Below are 20,876 nucleotides of genomic sequence, written 5' to 3'. Positions count from 1 at the left end.
TGTGGATGCCTGCGCACTGTCAACAAAACACAGGGGAACACCTTCCTGACACCCGCTTTCAGCCACGATAGTCCTTGTTCTGCATCTTTTAATATCGAAACACTATTATCACCCTGTAGTTACTAACAATCATTTCCCCATTCCTAACCTCCTTGAGGACCCCAGACACCACTGATCTGCTTGCTGCCCTGTTCCTGACACGTCATCTACTATACAGCATGTGATTTGTGGGGGTGGGACTGGCTTCTTTTACTTAGCATACTGTTTTCAAAGTCCATCCATGTTGTAACGCTTATCAGTTCTTTTGTGGCGAAGCAATAGTCAGTGGCAGGGCTTTCCCATGTGTGTTTATCCATGGATGGGGAGTTGGGTGGTTTCTATCTTTGGCTGCCTTCACTTTCCTGCTATGGAATTCTAATCTCTCTACAACCTCACCAAAACATTTTATTATTTGATTTTTTAATTTGATTTTTAAAAAAATTCTAGTCATCCTTATGGATGTGAAACGATATCTTATTGTGATTTTTGAATTGCATTTCCTTAATGGGCAGTGATGTTGAACATCTGTGTGTTTATTGGGTATTTGTCTATTTTCATTGGAGAAAAATCTATTCAAATTATGTTCCCAACATTTCTCCCAGTGACTCAACAGCAGGAAGGTGAAAGCAGAGTGAGAGACTTCTTGAAGGTTTCAGGAAGTCTCCAGAGTGCCTTGTCAACAGGAAGACCAAGACAGAGAGAGAGAGAGAAAGAGAGAGAGAGAACGAGAGAGAGTTCCCAGAATCCTCATGAGAAGGCCGTGCCCACAAGGAGATGTCATCAGGCTGTGACCTGACTGACAGGCTAGACTCCACCCCTACACTTATTTATCAAGTTGACATGAAATTATGTAATTAGTACAGTTTCCAGTTGGGCTGTCAACTGAAAGGTCAGCAGTTTGAATCCACCGTGGGAGAAAAATGAGGGTTTCTACTCTGGTAAATCTTTACAGCCTTGGAAACCCACGGGGACAGCTCTACTCAGCCCTGTAAGGTCTCTTTGAGTAGAAATAAACTCAGTGGCAGTGAGTTTTGAGGGTTTTGTTTCTTTATTATTGTTAACTTATAAGAATCCTTTATATGTTCTACATACAAGTTTCTTATCAGATATATGATTTGCAAATATCTTCTCTCATTCCATGGGTTGTCTTTGAACTTTCTTTATGGTGTTCTTTTGCACGTAAAAATTTGATAATTTTTATGAATTGGAATTTATTTTTTCTTCTATCACTATGCCTTTGGTGTCATACATATCTAAAAAGCCATGGTCCCAAATCACAGCAATCTACTTCTACAAAGAGGTTTCTGAAAGCTTATGGAAAAAATCCATTATCTTTTCATTCCATTTTCCACAAACTCTTTGAAGCCTCCTCATGACGTTTTCTTCCTAAGAATGCTGTAAGTTTCATCTACAGTTAGGTTTTGATTCATTTTTAAATTCTTTTTTTTTTTTTTTTGTGGCATGTAATGTAGAGGTCTAATTAGATTCGTTGGTATGAGGACATCCAGGTGATCCGGCACCACTTTGTCCAACAGCTGGTTCCTCCTCCGGTGAATTGTCTTGGCGCTCTTGTAAAAAAGATGTAAATTCTCAACTCTATTTCGTTGTCTATCCTTAGGTCAGTACCGTCTTTCTTGATTACTGCAACTTGTAGAGTAAAATTTTACATGGGAAAGTCTGGACTGTCCAAGTTTTCAAGGTTAGCGTATGCCTTGCATTTCAGGATCAGATGAGTGATTTGACAAAAGCATCCCCTGGGACTTTGACAAGGATTGCATTAACTCAGTAGTGGTCTATTGGTGAGTAGTGCCATCTCAGCAGTGTTGGGTCTCTGACCGATGAGCATGAGGCTTTTCATTTATTTATGTCTTTGGCTTCTTTCGACCATTATTTGTAGTTTTCAGTCTTACACCTCTTTGGTTCATCTCATTCCTAAATTGTTGTTGCTTTGTTTTTGATGCTGCTGTGATGGAGGAATTAATCTCTTAGATTTAATTCCATATGGTTTGTTGATCGTGTATAGGAATACAATTAATTTTTACGTACAGATTTTTTATCTAGTATCTTGCAGACTTGCTGGACATTGATTGGTTCTTGATTAGAATGTTTTTGTTTTTAGTGAATTCCTTATGATGATTGCAATACAATATTCTGCTATTTATGACTAGAAATCATTTTAATTTTTATTTCCAATCTAGATACTTTTTCTTTTTAGTTATAGCCCTAACTAGACCCTTCAGTTCAATGTTGAATAGGGACCATGAATATCCTTAGTTCTGGTCATAAAGAGAAAACAGTTAACCACTCACTACTGAATATGATGCAGCAACGCATTTTTCATAGATATCCTTTATTAGGTTGAGAAAGTTCCCATATATTTCTAGTTTTTCAGTGTTTATTTATTATCACCATGAAAGGATGTTGGATTTCATTAAATGTTTTTCCTGAATCAATTGATATGTTCATGTGATTGTGTTCTTTATCCTAGCAACATGATATATTGCATTGATTTTTTTTTTCCTTTTTAAGATTGATTTTTTTGGGTGTTAGACTAGCTTGTGGTCCTGGATGAAATTCTACTTGGCAATAGTGTATACCATGTATTTTTGACAAATAGCGCCCCACATCACTAACACGTACAACGTGTGGAAATAGCAACATTAAACAGTTCAAAATGGTAGCGTTGCACATTCATATTTGTCACATGCCTTTTCCAGAAGTGAATTTCAGTCTAACTCGCCTTCAGTCACTAGTACGAAGAGATTGGATTGCTTTTCTTTTTTTTTTTTCTTCTATGAGGTTGCTTTTGATCATATTTGGACAATGAACATACGAGCCATGGTCAGGAAGTCATGGATCAAGTTGGGTAGTTTAGCGGTGCTGTGGTGATCAAAATAAAGCAATTTGAACCATAAATGAGTTGGAAAGTGTTTCCTCCTCGTCTCTTCTGAAGAAGTTTGTGAAGAATTGATATTATTTCTTCTTTAAGCCTTTGATAGGGCCTAATTTGTTCTCACCGAGCAAGCTCTGTTGTTGTAGTTGTTAGATGCCAACACGAGGAAGACCCTGTCCAGGTCCTGTGTCATCCTCTCAATTGTTCTCACCACTGAGGCCATTGTTGCAGCCACTGTGTCAATCCATCTCGTTCAGAACCTTCCACTTTTTTGCTGTTTCTCCACTTTAACACGCATGGGTCCTTCTCCTGGGACCGGTCTCTCCTGATGATCCAAACACTTGAGACAAAGTCTCCCATCCTTGCCTCTAAGGAGCATGCTACCTGTCCTCCTTACAAGACAGTCCTGTGTGTTCTATAGGCAGTCCATGGCACGTTCGATATTCTTCTCCAGCACCACGATTCAAATGCATTGATTTCTCGTCAGTCTTCCTTATTCAGTGTCCAACTTTCACACGCAGATGAAGTTGCTGAAAATACCATGCCAAGCAAAGTGACATCCTTGCTTTTCAACACTTTAAAGATGTCTCGTGCACCAGATGTACCCAATGGAATGCATCGTTTGAGGTCTTGACTGCTGCTTCCAGGAGCATTGATTGTGGATCCAAGCAAAACAAAATCCCTGACAACTTTATTATCTTCTTCATGATGCTATCAATTGGTCCATTTGTGAGGATTTTGGTTTTCTTTACATTGAGTCATAGTTCATACTGCACACTGAAATACTTGATCTTCATCAGCAAGGACTTCTAGGACTTCTTACTTTCAGCAAGCAAGGCTGTGGAATCTACACATTGCAGCTTGTCAGTGAGACTTCCTCCAATCCCGATGTCACATTCTTCTTCATGAAATCCAGCTTCTCTAATTATTTGCTACACATACAGATTGAAGAAGTATGGTGAGGTGATACAGCCCTGACACACACCTTTCCTGATTTTTAAATCACGCAGCATCCCCTTGTTCTGTTTGCACAACTGCCTCTGTGTACAGCTTCCACATGAACACGATGAAGTGTTCTGGAATTTCCATTTTTCCTCAAGGCTCTCCACAGTTTGTTACGATTCACACAGTCAAATATCTTGGTGTAGTCAATAAAACACAAGTAAGTCTCTTTCTGGTATTGTCTTCAACCAAAGTCAGCTGAGATCAGTAAGGAGAACCCTGTTCCACATCCTCTTCTGAATCTGACCTGAACCTCTGGCAGCTCCCTGTTGATGTACTGCTGCAGCCATTGGTGGAGGGGCTTCAGTCAACGTTTACTTTCATGTGATTTCAGTGAAATTGTTCTATAGTTTGAGTCTTCTCTTGGGTCACCTTGCTTTGGAATGGGTACAAATATGGATCTTTTCCAGTCAGTTGACCACGTAGCTGTCTTCCAAATTTTCTGGCATGGATGAGTGAGTGCTTCCAGTGCTTCTTCAGCTTGTTGAAGCATTTCAATTAATATCCCATCAATTCCTGGAGCCTTATTTTTGGTTAATGCACTTCTTCCTTGATGGCCATTGTTTCTTGTTCAGGTGCCACCTACTGAAGGGGTTGAATGTCAACTAGTTATTTTTGGTACAGAGACGCTTTATTTTCATTCCATCTTATCCTACACTGTCCTATGTATCCCTTCATCCACAGTTCTGTTATTCGTCCCCTTGGGGGTGGGGGGCGAGGGAGTAATACAGCCATCATTGCTATCAGATTCCCCCTACTCCCCCTCCCAATCTCCTCCTCCTCTTCTGGTATTGCTATTCCCATTATTGTTTCTGAAGGGTTTATCTATCCTGAATTCCGTGTGTCAAAAGCTTTTATCTGTACCAATGTACATACGCCAGTTTAGCAGGATTTTTGAGGTTGAACTGGGGCCGTGGGTGGGGCGGGGGAAGCATTAAAGAACTAGAGGAATGTTGTGTGTTTTGTTGGCGCTACACTGCACCCGGGATGAGTCATCCCTTCCATGTGTCCTTCTGTGGAGGAGTGTCTGATTATCAACAGATGGGCTCTGGGTCTCCACTCGGACCCCTTTCTTTCACAATGATATGATTGTTTGTTTTTGATGTTCTGATAACTGACCTCTTCGACACCTCAGGATCACACAAGCCGGTGTGCTTCTTCCAAATGGACTTTTTTGCTTCCCTGCTAGATGGCCGTTTGTTTAACTTAAAGGCTTTAAGACCCCAGATGCTGTATCTTTTAATAGCCAGCCACCATCAGCCTTCTTCACCACATTTGCTTATGCACCCATTTTGTCCTCACTGATTGTGTAGGGAAGGTGAGTATCACAAAGTGTTCTTGTGTTGAGAGAAGACTCAAGTAGAGGCCGAAAGTCCATCTGCTGGTTTAGTGCTGCTTTACTGTATAAATGTAGATATATATAGCCCAATACCTCTATTTTTATATATTAATATATTTACATATATACATGTCTATATTTATGCTTCTCTATATAGCTTTTACCTCCTAGTTCTTTCCTCTATTTCCTTTTACTTTCCCCCTGCCCCACCATCATGTTCACACTTCATTAGGCTCTCAATAATTCCTCTTGGCTACATTACAATTGATCAAACACCATCAGCCATTCTCCACCCTTCTTGCCATTGATTTTAGATCCCTCGATGTTCCCCTGTCCCTGAATTTGTTGGCTCACCGCTCTCTCCCGGGCCCTTCCTTCCCAATGCACCTCCCCCAACCCTGGAGTCATTGCTCCGTTGTTTCCTCCTCTGTATTGTTTATTCTACCAATCGTATATAGATAGACATATGTGGTTGTTGTTTTTTTAAGCCTATGCATGGTTCCAGGTCTGTCTGCTGACCTTTGTGAATGTCTGTCTCCCAACCAGGTCAGGTGAGGTGCTCTGTTCCACTCAGCTCATTACGGTCAACTTCCCTTTGAGAAGGCAGCACTTCCTCAGTCACATTCTGAGTGCCTTCTGATCCTCTGACTTTCTGACCTTCTGACCGAAGGGCTCGTCTTCTGGCACCGTCTCTGAGCATGCTCTGCTTCTATTCACCAGGCCTGCCATATTAGACAAAATTTCTATGCAGTCCATATGGTTTTCAGTGGCAAATTCCTCTGACATGAACAGCCTATTCCTTGTTGTTAGTCTGGAATCTCCACTAAAACCTATTCACTTTGCATGAGCCTAATGGTATTTGAGATACCAGAGATGTAGTTTCCAGCATCACAGTAACACACAAGCCACCACACTGTGAAAAACCGACAGACTGCAAGCTCTGAGTCAGGTCAAAGAAAGACTGGTGTTGTGAAAGGGGCTTGTAAGAAGCTGCCAGATTGATCAAATAGTGACAATTCTTCGGAGATGGGGCTTCTTAGGGACCTCCAAACACATTCTTCACCCTCTAGTGACTATGGGTTTGTAGTTAGTTGGCTCACAATGACCACAAGTGTGCAGAGTACAATTGCTGAGCAGAGTTTTCTAGACGGTGAACTTTTCGAAGGAGATCACCAAGCCTGCCTTCTAAGACATCTCTGAGTGAGTTTGAACCTCAAACCACTGGGCTAGTCATTGAGCCTTAAAGGTTTGTGGCACCCAGCCCCTTAATACCTGTTGTTGTTGCTGATGGTGTGTGCCACTAAGTTGATTCCAACTCAGTGACTCTCTGCTGCTGGGTTTGATAGTTCTGAGAGGGAGTTGTGGTGGTGCCGTGGTTAAATGCTTAGCTAGGAACCACAAGGCTGACTGTTCAAACCCACCAGCTGCAGGAGAAAGATGAGGCAGTAGGCTGCACAAAGATTCCAGCCTTAGAAACCCATGGGCATTTCAACTCAACCAGTGCGAATAGGTTTGGTTCGGGTAGTTATGCGGCTGCTGGTTTTGAAGAAGGCTGTAGAGTTGGGGAGAGTAAGATCAGAATAAAGCAAGTCAGAATGGCACTCAGCTCACTGCTCTTACTGATGGCCATTTTTTCTTGAGTAAATCTCCTCCAATTCTTAAAAAAAAAAAACTTTGGTTAATTTTCAGGATTCTGAGAAGATGCTTTTGACCCCCACTCCCCCCTTCGCATCCTACCTCCACTCAGGTGTTTGTATCGCTTTCCTGGAGGAGTGACTTCTTAGGCGTATTTACTCTGCCATTTCAGCAGCGTTCCAGAGATCGTCTATTTTAAGAAGCACAGCTTGAAACCTAAACAACATTGATTGTCAATAAGAAGCATGACCTTTGCGTATGTACAAGGGAGACTCAAAAAGTGTATGTGAAAATTCCATTATCTCTTAATTCTCTTTTTCCGTGAACTTTTAGAAGCCCCTTTGTAGTCTGTTTATTGATTTATTCAAACTTTTTCTTACAAATTGCGTGAAGGCTTGCAGAGGCAGATCCTCAGTTTCATAATCTGTTCTTTCTTATTTCCTGTGTGTACTTTCCTGATGACCAGTTTGGGGCCTCACTCAGCCCACTGTGAGCTTTCACTTCTCAAAAAGCACACTAATTTTTGTGCTTTTGCACTGACTTACATCATGTTATTGGGTCATTATACCACATAAGAACATCAGGATTCCGCATTTCTAGAAGAATTAGTATTTTATAGAGAGAGGATTGAAAAAAAGAGAAGGAGCGCAATTCAGCTAGATGTGTAAGCAAGGCAGCTTGTCAACGTAAACAAATAGTTTGCTACTTAAGATATCATAAATTTTGAGGGTGGAGGGAAGGTGGGGTAAAAAGGGGGAACTGATTATAAGGATCTACATATAGCCCCCTCCCTGGGGAATGGTCAACAGAAAATTGGGTGAGGGGAGACATTGGTAAGTGGAAGACATGGAAAATTAATAATTTATAAATTATCGGGGGGAAAGGAGGGGAGGTGGGGTGGGAGAGTAAAATGAGAAGCTGATACCAGAGGCTCAAGTCGAAAGCAAATGTTTTGAGAATGATGAGGGCAACAAATGTACAAATATGCTTGACACAATGGATGGATGGATGGTTGGATTGATTGTGATAAGAGTTGTATGAGCCCCCAATAAAATGATTTTTTTTTAAAGGGAGGAATCAGAAAGGATATGAGTCAGACACTGTCATGTAAAACAATGCCACTGAATGACAGAGAAGACATGCTTGGCAGTCTCCTAAAGCTACATTCCTAAAACAACTCCCTGAAGAGATTAGTGTCTTATAAATATCCTAAGATTAAAAAAAAGAAAACAAACTTTGAGCTTAGAAACACCACTGAGCCAGCCATTCTGCTCAGAGGTATTCATCCCAAAGACCCGGAAAGGCAACACAAACAGATACACATCCATATTCTGATGTTCATGATAGTACTGTTCACAGGGTCAAAAGGGGGATATTGAAAGACTCATCAACAAACGAATGGATAAACCAAATGGCATATATATATGGAGACATACCCCCCCAAAAGGAAAAAGGCTCCGCTAGGCGAAGCTTTCATAGTACACTCATTCCCCACTAGGCAAGCATCCAGCAACTTGCTCTGAATTTGTGCACACAGTGGCATCGCCTGGTAAGGTTCTCTCCAGTCACAATGAATTGTTTTATAAAAGCAGTTTCACTCAAACCTTATTTTTTGTGATGGCCAATTTAAGAGAACAGTGTGTGGCTGTGAGATTTTGTTTCCTGCTCCAGGAAATGCTACAGAAACTGTTGTGATGCTGAACACAGCTTATGGGAAAAACTCAAGTTTGTGAGTGGTTTTCTCGTTTCAAAAAAGGTGAAATGTCAATGGATGACAAACCTCATTCTGGACATCTGTCAATTTCCCTAACAGACAAAAATGTTGACTCATAGCACATGATCACTGAAGATAGATGTGTGTGTAAGCAAACGTGGTGAAGAAAGCTGATGGTGCCTGGCTATCAAAAAGATACAGCGTCTGGGGTCTTAAAAGCTTGAAGGCAAACAAGCGGCCATCTAGCTCAGAAGCAATAAAGCCCACAGAGAAGAAGCACATGGCCTAAGCAAATACAAGGTGTTGAATGGACCATGTAGCAGACACCAAGGAACAAAAACAATCATTGTGTGACCACCTTCCTCACATAAACGCTGAAGACGAAGTTGTGCATAAACAAGTGTGGTGAAGAAGGCTGATGGTGCCCGGCTACTGAGAGATATACCATCTGGGCACTTAAAGGCTTGAAAGCAAACAAGCGGCCATCTAGCCCAGAAGCAACAAAGCCCACACGGAAGCAGCACACCAACATGGGTGATCGTGAAGGCAGAGGAGACCAGGTCTCAAACAACAAATGCGGGGTGGTGGGAATAACATCACCGTGAATGAGGGGGAGTGCGTGATGGGGACCCAATGCCTATCTGTAGACAGTTGGACATCCCTTCCAGAGGGGTAGTGGGGGGTGGGAGATGAGTCACTCAGGGTCAGTGTAGCAACAATGAAACTCAAAACCTTCCTCTAGTTCCTGAACGCTTCCTCCCCTCCCAATTATCATGACCCCAATTCTACCTTGTGGACCTGGTTATACCAGAGGATGTACAGTGGAGCAGTAGGGATCTGGAAACACAGGGAATCTAGGACAGACGAACCCCTCAACACCAGCGATGGGGGTGGCGACAACAGGAGGGAAGGGGGTGTAGAAAGGGAGAACCGATCTTGGAGATCTATGTGTAACCTCCTCTCAGGGAGATGGGCAATGGGAAGGTGGGTGAGGGGAGATGCTGGGCAGTGTAAGATAAGATAAAATAATTATTTATAAACTATTAAAGGACCAGGGGGAAGGGAGGAGCGGGGAGGGAGGGGGAGGGAGGAAAAAAAGGGAAACCGAGCTGATTCCAGGAACCCAAGTGGAAGGCGAATTTTGAAAATGACGAATGCAACGAATGTATAAGGGTGCTTTGCTCAATTGATGTATGTATGGATAATGATAAGAGTTGTGTGAGCCCCAATAAAAAGATTTATTAAAAAAAAAAAGTAGGGAAAAAAAGAATTGGGGCTTTGAGCTTATGTTAATGGTGGTGAACTAATTGGGAAAAAACATGAGATTTATACAGCTTAAAGAATGTCATCAATTTCATTGAATTTAATATGTAAGAATTGTTCAGCTGGTGTGTGTTTTGCGGTGTATATTTTCATACACCCACACATACTAAAAAACAAACAAAACTATCAAATAATCTTTCATTTAATTTTATTTATTTATTTCAATCATTTTATTGGGGGCTTATGCAACTCCTATCACCATCCATCCATCCATCCATTGTGTCAAGCACAGGTGTACGTTTGTTGCCCTCATCATTTTTGCGTGTGTTGCAAGGACATGGCTCCACGGTTGTCAAGGCGGAAGTCCTGAATGCTGGGGCATGCATCAGGCTGGAGGTGAAAGAACCCTCAGGTGCTTTCAGGAACTGAAGAACCACCGCAGGTAGCTTACACACAGCGTGGCAAGTCCCAGAATTAGCAGATCAGAAGGCAGGCTGCTAACTCAAGTCCCAAGAACCCCATGTCCTACAGTGATAAATTGGGTGCAAGATCCAAAAGGAAAGAACTTTGGCTGAGCATCAGATTCTTGTCTCGTGGAAATGTGTGACAACATGGAGCCACCACAAATCCGAATCGTGAATCAGAAGCAGAGTCTTCCCTAAATACACACTGACACTCGCTCAAAACTCAAACTCAACACAGAAGATTGGGTGCTATATAGAGAAAAGTGTTGTGAAGAAATTAGATGGTGCCCGGCTATCAGATAATAGCACCTGTGGTCTTAAAGGCAAGTTTCCAAACAAGCAGCCATCTAATTGAGATGTCAAGTAAGTCCACATGGAAGAAGCCCTCCAACATCAGTGACCAAAGAATTGCAAATTATAGAATCGGAAGCCAAAGAAGGAAAACATATCAGAGTCCAAATTACATGAGATTCTGGTGTGCAGAAGGCTATGGATGGCCGTGAGAGCACAATATACATTTGTGAGCTCTACACAGGAAATAAGCCTCCGGTGATTTCCCTCTCTACGTAATGGAGGAATGGGAATAAGTTGGGTTACGAAACAGAGTACATTTCAGAGTTGACTATAGGAGATCAAAATTATAAACCTGACTTGAATGGTAAAACCTTGTCAGTTGACCCCTGCCATACACGTTGGGCCTGATCTGGTTTTCAACATTTTCTGTGATTTGGTTTTGTTTTTATTTTCCTTTTATTCTTCATATTGGGGTTTGGCTCTGATGTCTTTTTGTCATTGGGGTACCCCGCTTGAATTTTTGTTATATGTTTTTCAGTATATGAAACCCAGAATTGATGACTCTATAGAGACAGCAAGTAGAATAAGGGTTCTTGAGGGGGGGGAGTAAAAGGAGATGAGATCAAGTTCAAGAAGAATGGCTTGAAACAAATTGTGGTACCAATTGTACAACATTGCTTGATGGGATTAAACTATGGAATAGTGTGATATCTGTAAGAGCTCCCAATAAAAAGGTTTTCAGGGGAAAATAGTACAAGAAAAAGGGAAATGTTCTAAAATTGATTGTGGTAATGATTGTACAACACTTCTTGATGAATTGTATGATAGTTGGATTATGTCCTAATAAAACTTTTTTTTATGTTCCCCTCCCCCCTAATAAAACTTTATGGGGGAAAAACCCTCAAACTTACTGCCATCGAGTTGATTGTAATTGTGCATTAAATATACAATATGCAAGAAATAAGAATCTCTGTTAAGCCATTCTACTACTAGGGATGTTGCTATATCAGAACTTATATTTAAGCTGCTACAAAGTATGCAGGGGGCTTCAGAAAAACTTGTGGATAAATGAAATGAAAGAAGGTGGACTTTGTTTCCATTGAGTTAGTGCCTAAAAGCAAAGGTACCCCTGAGAGAGCCCTGGGTTCACCCTGAGCTTTAAAAATCAGTCCAAATGCCATCTGGAGTCCCCACATTCTCTTTCTCTTTTCCATGCGGCCAAAGTTCAAGGAGACAGGAAAGAGCAGTAGCAATGTCTGTAATCTGGGAAGACAGAGGAGGAGACATTCAGGGGAAAGCTATGTCTCCAAATGCAAGGTCAGCAGTTTGAAACGAGCAGCTCCAGGGGGAAAGGACTGGACTTTCTACTCCTGTGAAGAGTTACCGTCTAGGAAACTCCCAGGGCAGTTCTACTTTGTTCTCTAGGGTCCCTATGAGTCGGCATCCACCGATGGCAGTGAGTCAGACAAGACAGGTGAAGGAGGAACACACAATGACGTTCCCGCTCAAGACCTAGGTATGCAAATAGGAGACAGGCATCCCCTTTGTCCCCAATTCTGGCCTGATGGAGCAACAAAATGTTCCTCCTGGCCGGCCTTCTTGATCATAAAGCATTGACAAAGGTTTTGCAAAAGTTACTGTTTGTGTTCATCTCACCTGTTGTAAGAACCAAACCACTACCAACTCTGTCTGAGCAAATCGTGTCTGGCTTTTCGGATTCAGCCAGACAGAGCCTTGACGGTGCGTCGGTCTGTTTCCCTCTTTCCTCTTCCACCCACATGCCCCCAATAAAACTGTTTGCTCCCACTATTACGATCTCGTGATGACCCCCCCTCCCCCCCAGGACACCAGGAACTTTTTTAAGGCCCCTTGTAGACTGGATGCAGGCTTAACTCCCTGTAACATCCTCAGACTCTTGAGTTAAAGGGAAAGCGTGGTGCCTTGAATAACGTGTGGCTTGAGTGAGGCTATGAATTGAGTCAGGGTGTCATTTGAGACACACCCCACACTAACTTTGCTTGCCTCATTAACATAAAAGGTTAAGATTTACAACACATTTAAAAAACTCAAAAACACCCTCAAGTTGATGCAGGCACATAGTGACCCTCTAGGTCCTAGGTTCTCAACCTGTGGGTCTCGACCCCTTTGAGAGTCAAATGACCCTTTCACAGGGTCACCCAATTCATAACAGTAGCAAAATTACAGTGATGAAGTAGCAACAAAAATAATTTTATGCTTGGGGGGTCACCACAACATGAGGAACTGTATGAAATGGTGGCAGCATGAGGAAAGTTGAGAACCACTGCTCTAGGACACAGTAGAACTGTCTCCATGAGTTTTGAAGACTATAACTCTTACAAGAGCCTTAGAGGGATAGTGGATAAGTAAATCATGTCATAAAATGAAAGGTACTTAGATAAACAGGAAACCATGGCCAGCCAAGTCGACACATAACATTAAGTATCACAATCAGTGATTGTGGACATGTCTAGTTGGTTAAAAGCGCACCTGTGGTCACACACAAGGGCTTTCAAGATGGCAGTCAACAAATTTACTTCCAAGATGATTTTATTCTTTAGTCTTAAGTAAACTTTTATTATTGGTAGCTATTTTGCACCTCATACAAAATTGACTATACGATGCTTCCCTCACTGCCATCGGTCAACTCTGCCTCCTAGGAACCATCAAGGACAAGCTAGAATTGCCCGTGGAACGCTGAGACTTTGTAGGAGTATAACACCTCATCTCTCTTCTATAGAGCGGTTGGTGGTTTCCAACTGCTGACCTTGTGGTTTGCACTGTTCTGCACAGCACACACGACACCACCACATCACCCATGAAGATCTGGGATAGGAGAGAGGATAAATGGAATTATCAAAATTTACAAAGAAATCAACCATTTGACATCAAAAGGGTAGTATTTATCCAAGGACACATTTCAGAAGGGATGAGAAAGTAGGAGGATTGGAGAGTTAGAAACATTACAGATAAACTTACAGGTGTACTTTAATATTGAATGCAGTACCTGGTGGCATAATGCTTATGAGTTGGGCTACTAGCCACAAGGCCAACAGTTCAAAACCACCCACCACTTCACAGGAGAAAGAAGAGGCTTTCTACTCCCATAAAGAGTGATTGTCTCAGAAATCCACAGGGCCAATTCTACTCTGTCCTGTAGGGTTTCTGTGGATTGGAATCGACTCTGTGGCTGTAAGGCTTTGATGTAGTACATATTACTAATGGTAAGATATAAAAAATGAATAAAAAGATCAAGAAGTATGGGGACCAGCCTTCCCACAGTGAATGGTACAAGGGATGGTTGTGTAATTGAGGGGTAAATTAAAGACACAGACCAGATAAAGCACACAAGGGTTCACCTCCAGTCATGATTTCAGAAGCCAGGTCGGAGCAGAGAGAGAGAGCGTATTGTAACCTCAGGATTTTGTATAATCTCGGCACACAGGCCACAGTAAACACATACATAACAGGAAGGGGTTGTAGAAGAGGAATACATGTAACAAGAGGAGGAACAACTAGGAGTATACATACATGCAACAGGAAGGGGTTGTACTAGGGGCATACATGTGACAGGAAGGTACATATGTAACAAGATGGGTGGGCTCTAGAGTCAAGAAGGCAGCTTAACCTTGGTCATCTCTGAGCTGGCTTGACCTTAGATGTCTTTGAACTCTTCTCCTAGGGGGATCATCTATGATCCTTCTCAGAAGGGAGTGGCGGTCCTTAGGGTGGGACAGACAATAGGATTTGATTGCCTGTGATAGCAGACTCTTCAAGCAGTTGATCTTCAAGAGTATAATGAACGACCATGAGTAGCACCTTAAATTTGGCATTATTATGGGGGGGGCATTAATGGAAATAACTTTTACTTAGGAGAATGTGATGGGACACAACTCCAACCCACTAAGGTGAAAGCTCCCTCCATGGGGGCCCTGGTCTCCCAGTCTCCTTAATGTCTGAGTGTTGAAAGTTTGCCTGCATACCCTCTCTTCCCGGTTCTGTTTCCCACAGAAGACAGTACCCTTCTCAGTAGCCAGGCATAAATGGAGATGGCTGGGGACATACCTAACCAAAGAAACAAAGGATCTGGGTGAGGACAACTATACAATGTGGTTTCTAGAAGCCAAAAGGGGCCTTTAGAAAATGAAGACTATCCCATGCGCCGAAGACTGAGTATTGCAAAGATGTCAATCCTACCTAAGGCTTTGTATAAGTTCAATGCAATCCTGATACAAATGCCAGCATCTTTTTCCAAAGAAATGGGAAAATTGATTAAGAACTTCATATGAAAATGGAAGAAGCCCAGAATTGGCAAAGAACTCCTCAAGAAGAAGAAGAAAGTGGGAGGGCTTACATTACCTGTAATGATTATACAGCCACAGGGGTCAAAGCAGCATGATACAGAAACCATGGGGGAAGGGAGACAGTGGTCAGAGTAATATGTGAAAATAGTAATAATAATTGATCATTTATCAAGGGGTCACACGGGTCGGGGAGGGAAAAAAGAGGAGCTGATATCAAGGGCTCAATAGAAAGTAAATGTCTAGAAAATAATGATGGCGGCATATGAACAAATATTCTTGATACAATTGATGTATGGATTGTTATAAGAACTTTAAGAGCCCCCAATAAATTATGTTTTAATTAAAAAGAAAAAACCAGGGCTGCAAAAAAGAAAAAAAAAACATTTGCAACCTCCCCCCCGCCAAAAAAAAAAAACCCTAACAACAACCAGCATGGTACTGGTATAATGATAGGAACAAAAAATCTAGAAATAAAATCAGCAGCCTATAGACAACTGATCTTCAATAAGGGCCCCAAAAATATCAAATGGGAATCAGATATCCCTTTTAACAAATGATGCTGATAAAACTGGATATCTACTTCTAGAAAAAAATGAAAGAAAACCCTTACCTCACTCCATATACAAGAACAAAGTCAAGGTGAATCACAGAGCTTGAGGTAAAACCCAAAAGTATTAGGATTGTCGATAAAACAATTGGGACAAAGCTAAGAACCTTAGTGCAGGGAATACGTGGCTATCAGAAATAAGGAAGGATGCATACCCCAGAGGAAGGTAAAATAGATGAGTAGGACCTACTAAAGATAAAACACTTGTGTACATCCAGCGACATCACCAAGAGAGTAATCAGAGAGCCCACAGACTGGGAAAAGATATTTAGCAATGTCATGTCAGACAAAGGGTTTGTTTTGTTTTTAATCATTTTATTGGGGGCCATACAACTCATCACAATCCATATGTCCAGCCATTGTGTCAGGCACATTTGTACATTTGTTGCCATCATCATTCTCAGAACATTTGCTTTCTACTATAGCCATTGGTATTGAAAGGTTGGAGACAGAGGCGCAAAATAGAGATAGAATTTAGCCGGGAACATGAAGTTGAGAAAGATTTTATTGAGGCAGGGAAAGAACTCCCGGGAGGGAAGGGAGAGCAAAGAAAGGGATAAGGGCATCTTGAGCCCCCGAGTGGGTTCCCCAACCCAACGAGTTAGGTCAGGGAAGTTGCACCTGGTAGTGAGGCAGTGGGACTTATATAGGGTATGGCCTTAAAGACATATGGGTGGGGAAGGGAGGTTCTTTGTGTGGCGGTTACAAGTTTCAGGTTAGGAGATGACCTGTTAGTAAATCATTTTGTTCTCAACAAACTTGCTTCCTGGAACGCCAGGGAGAGGCAGCTGTGTTCTGCCGGGGAGGTAAGCTTTGTGAACTGCTGGAGGCAGGTGCTTTGAAGTTCAGCCAGGTCATTTGTCTTCTCGAGAAACTGGTATAAGGGGCTGCCCAATCCAGACCCAGCCCAAACAGGCATCAGCTCCTCAATTTTTTCCCCTCTCTGCCAAAGGGTTTATTAATAAAATCTACAAAACGCTGCAAGCTTGCAATCAGAAAAAAGCAAATTTCTCCCTGAGGAGATAGCCAAAAGACCTGAACAGAAGATTTACAAGAGTGGAAATCTGAATGGACAATATACATGAGAAAATGTTCCCACTCATTAGCCATCTGGGAAATGAAAATTCAAACGACTGTGAGATACCACCTAACACCCACAAAGATAGGCCAATTAAAAAAAAAACAGAAAGCAACAAATGATGGAGGAGGTGTGGTGAGATAGGAACATTCATCCACTGCTGATGGTCTTGTAGATATGTACTGCCACTATGGAAAGTGTTTTGACAATACTAAAACAGATGGAAATTGAGTTACCTTACAACCCACCAATTCTGTTACTGGGTATATATACCCAGAAGAAATAAGAAACAGGCCACAGCCAGCCATCTGAGCTCCAATGTTCATCGCTGTGCAGTTTACAATCACAAAGAATTGGAAACAGCCTACATTTCAATAAATAGATCAAGGGATTTAAAAACTCTGGTATATACACACAATGGAGTACTATGCACCCCTAACACACAGTGATGGAAATATGAAGCAGCTTGACTCATGGAAAGAGCTGGAGGATATTATGCTGAGCTAAGTTAGCCAAGCACAAAAGGACAAGTACCACAGGAGTCCACTGAAGTACGTTCAGACAACAGAATGGGCACAGAGGAAAATACACACAGCACACGGTTCCCAGGCTGAGGACCAGATACTCTGTCAAGAACCGGACCAAATCCAATGATGCATATGCCATCAAAAAAAGATGCAGATAGCACCTGTGCTGAAAGACATCTTACTCCCCACCTCATACCCTTCACAGCCCACAGAGGGTGGGGAAAGAAAAGAATATGGCAATGGGGGACCAGGGTACTAATCCACCCAAGGGGAGGGTATTGTTTATTCCTTCCCACAGGAAAGGGAGAGAGAGAGGAGACTTCATTCCTTGAAGCTGACGTTCCTGCTCAGAGCAGCTTGTTCACAGTGAGGACTGCAGGGCTGGACTCAGCTCAAGACATGATGTCCCCTCCTTAGATGACAGGGCTACAGAGTACAGCACTGAAGATACAGTTCCATTCCTGGAGAGCAGTCAGCCTGACCGCTCACATGGGGGCCAACCAAGAGGGGAGTACAACAGACCAGGGATGGGAGCAAAGCCACCAAGTGCCTGAGGGATCCTGATAGCAGATATCTGACTTAGGAGGCAGCACTTGGCACCTCATCTGAACTGGATGGGGGCTAGTCACCAAGGGGCCTCACTGGAAGTCTAAGGGTGTTATGAGATGGGGGTTGGCACCAAACTGCTCCACCTGTGACTGCAGGGAGAGCAATGGGGATTCATAGGAGGCACACCTCTTGGTCACGAATACTGAGGACTAAAAGGGTACAAGTGGTGTTGGTTAAGCGGGTCCCGGGATAGGGAACCCTGAAAGAAAAGGGGGTTGAACTGATAGATTATAACAGGGCCTGCTCATTAGTTAGCAGAGAAATATTCATCTACTTTGGGTGAAGATAACGGTTAGATTTTGAACTCTTTCTATGATTATTCATTTTGTTTCTGTTTGTCCTTTTTTCTTGTTTTTGTTTTGTTTTGTTTTTCTCTTTTGGTGTCCATATATAAGATAGGAAGGATAAGCAAACCTAAGAAGCCAGCAACAGGACTGACAGTTGGGGTGGGAGGGGCATTGGCGGGGAGGAGGCAGGGGAGGGGAGTGGTGAACCAATAACGACAGGGACAAGGGAATAGCAAGGGCACTAAAATTGACAGTAAGGAGGGTGTAGTATTCCTGGTCATGTTTAATTGAAATGTATCCAAGAGGAATTACTGAGAGGTGAACGATCGGTAAACATGATAGTGGGTCTGGAGGAAAGAAGAAAGTAAAAATTATATATATATAGGTATAAATATATAGCTGTACACACACACAAGAAACAGATGGACTTTGGGTCTCTACTGAAATCTTACTCAGTACAAAATTGGTTTGTTCCAATAATGTGGCACTGTATGACACTCCACAAGCATCGAAGACAAAGCGGGTGCATAAGAAAATGTGGTGAAGAAAGCTGATGGTGCCCAGCTATCAAAAGATATAGCGTCTGAGGTCTTAAAGGCTTGAAGGTAAACAAGCGGCCATCTAACAGGGAAGTAACAAAGTCCACATGGAAGAAGCACACCAGCCTGGGTGATAAAGTGTCGATGGGAACAGGTTTCAGAAGTTCAAAAACAAGCAGTGAAATTGACATGAAGGAACATGGACAAAGTGGAGACCCAAAACCCACCTGCAAGATAATTGGACAGTACATCACAGCAGGGCTGCATGGAAGGGATGATATATCCAGGGTGTGGTACAGCACTGATGAAACACATAACTATCCTCAAGTTCTTTAATATTTCCTCCCCTTACTATCATGGTCTTTGTTTTACCTCAATAATCTTGTTAGACCAGCATATGTTCATTTGTATCATTAAAATCATTCAAAAACTAAATTTTTTTTTTACAATAGGATCGTTCATTGTATGAAAGCCCAGATAGAGAACCCTTCGGAAACAGTAATGGGAATAATGATTCCGAGGGTACGGGAAGAGATTGGGTGGAGGGGGGATGCTGATAGCAATGTCAGTATAACCCTAAACAGAAAAAAAGGAGTAGTGGAAACAGAAACACAGAAAGGTCTGATCACAATGATTGATGTATTCACCACCACCACCCCGCCCCCAGGATGGTCTGATCACAATGATTGATGTATTCACCACCACCACCCCGCCCCCAGGATGACAAACAATAGAAACATAGGTGAAGGGAGACAGCGGTCCGTGAAAGATATGAAAATAATAACAATTTATAACTTATCAAGGGTTCATGAAGGTGGGAGGGGGGAGGGGGAGGAAAAGAAGAGCAGATACCAAGGGCTTCAGTAGAAAGAAAGTGTTTAGAAAAGAATGATGGATAATAAAAACAAAGCAAGAAAAGGATGATGGCAACATATGTACAAATGTGCTTGACACAATGGATGTATGGATTGTTATAAGAGCTGTAAGAGCCCCCAATAAAATGAATAATTGCAGGAAGTGGGATAAGGGATGTCATGTTACAGGGATTGCGATGAATGAGATTAAACAAACTGTTTATGAATGGCTGGATATAAAGCTGATATTATGTTCTGTAAGCCTTCACCCAATTTATAATAAAAGGGAAAAAACTAGTTACAAAGGGTAATAGGAAATGTGGGAAATGACCCATAGGGAAGTGTGAACAACATAAGGAGCATAATTAATGCCCTCGAACACACACTGAAAACTGTGGAAAGAACAGATGTCTTGCTACCTACATATTTACAACAAAATTATTTAAAGTGAGTAAGTTGGCTAAATTGATGAAGACAAACTCTTTCTCCGGCTCTTCTTCCTTGATTTGCAATAGTATGTTCTCCTCAAAGAGGTTATGAACTGAGAGCAGGAAACGGCCGCCACCAGTAGGCAGGACTGTTGTCTTTCTTCCACATTACGCCCCGGTGAGAATTCTTTCCTTCTGATATTGGCAGTTGCTGTATTAGATCCACCAGACCGCTTGGTACTGTCAACAGGTGGTTTCTACTCTCCCTTGTGTGACTAAAGCTCCCTACCATTTACTAAGAAATGGAGTTCTTGCCACAATATTTGACATTCCCACCACAAAATAACACTTGGATGATTCAACCTGAGATCCCGATGGTTTGAGGTTTCCAGAAAAATTCCAGGCCCGAAACACAAGACTTCTTTCCCTGCCTGCCCGCAAAGTAGGAGGCTTCTCGGAGGTGACCCACAAGCATAGACCCATAAATAATTTTAAAGGCATGAGTAAAATTAGTGAGGGAGCTGGACTCTGGTTCCTCCTTTGGTATTTTGGGTAATGTACTTCATGTTCTTTTTTGATCAGTTCTGTGAGGCAACCCTTTCTTGGCTCTGGCTGCTCCCTACCCCTTAATTTAGCAGCCTGCACTATGCCAACTGGAATCAACACTCTTTCCTCCCCCAAAATCTGCGGTCTCTGAGCAGCTCTCCCAAACATCTCTACTGGAATTGCCACCATCCATACCCAAAACAGAGGACTTCTTTAATTGCCACATCGTTCCAACCAGTCCCTGAAAATTCATGGTGGAAGAGGGTTGTCTCCAATGGCAGATTTGGGGGATGGCAGACTAAAAAAACAACGAACACTGCAATCGGGTCGACTCCAAACTCCCCGTGACTCGACAGGATGGAGCAGGCCTGTCCCCGGGCTTGTATTTGCAACCCCCTCAGCCGCATGAGAAAGTTGGGCACGAAAGTAAGGACGA

The sequence above is a fragment of the Tenrec ecaudatus genome, chromosome 4 (assembly GCF_050624435.1).
Source record: "Tenrec ecaudatus isolate mTenEca1 chromosome 4, mTenEca1.hap1, whole genome shotgun sequence".
Taxonomy (NCBI): Eukaryota; Metazoa; Chordata; class Mammalia; order Afrosoricida; family Tenrecidae; genus Tenrec; species Tenrec ecaudatus.
This window is presented reverse-complemented; position numbering follows the sequence as displayed.